Genomic DNA, 973 nt, shown 5'->3' with positions numbered 1-973 from the left:
CCACCATAGCACGACAGACAGACGAGTGGTGGCCGTTTGGGCAACACCAAAAACCATCAATTTAGGGGTGAAAATGTGCAAAAGTCACTGATACAAGTTTTTGTGCTTTTACTGTGCTATCCCTAAATAGATTGTAAAATCTTTGAGAACATGCTCTGAAGGTTTTTAAATAAGAACCACACTATGGCTAAGATACATAAGCATTTACTGTAGGAGTGTGTCTACCAAGACTTAACACACAATGCTTTTCTTGATAAGGATTTTAAAAAGTTCCAGATCCAGTTCCTTTGCTTTTTTCAATTACAAGTACACAGAGTTTATTTCCTTCCTGGCCAATCATGAATTACTATTAATCCTTTTAAATTAAACTCCTCCCGTGCTTGCCCTCTAGCCTCATTCCTGCAACTATCGGAGAACTAACCTGTCTTGTCTTTGGTATAGAATGGAGAGTAACTATGTGGTATAGAATGGAGAGTAACTGCAGCACAATCTGACAATTTGACTTATCACAGTTGTTGTTGTTAAATACCGTGGCGTCGGTTCCGACTCATAGTGATCCTGTACATGGTTTCCGAGGCTGTAAATCTTTACGGGAACAGAAAGCCTCATCTTTCTCCCATGGAACAGCTGGTAGTTTCGAACTGCTGACCTTGAGATTAGCAGCCCGATTTGTAACCACTACGCTACCAGACCTCCCTCGACGTATCACAGTGATATTTCCTTATAGCACTTTTTCTGGTAAGGGAGCAAGTGGCAATGAGAATCATGTTTCCTGGCTTGTTAGATAACTGGATCTTGAAAATAATCTGGAAGAAAAGATTTAAAAAATCAAATAAAATTCTGGTGCATAAACAAATATTTGAATTGAAATCTGATCACTTTTCCTGTCATTCTTTTTGTATCCACTAATGGTAACACTTCATTGTGTTCATGAGAAATCTGTACATGGATCAAGAGGCAGTTGTTCGAACAG

This window comes from Chrysochloris asiatica, unplaced genomic scaffold (genome assembly GCF_000296735.1).
Source record: "Chrysochloris asiatica unplaced genomic scaffold, ChrAsi1.0 scaffold00180, whole genome shotgun sequence".
In the NCBI taxonomy this organism is placed as follows: domain Eukaryota; kingdom Metazoa; phylum Chordata; class Mammalia; order Afrosoricida; family Chrysochloridae; genus Chrysochloris; species Chrysochloris asiatica.
Note: the sequence above shows the minus strand (reverse complement) of the source record.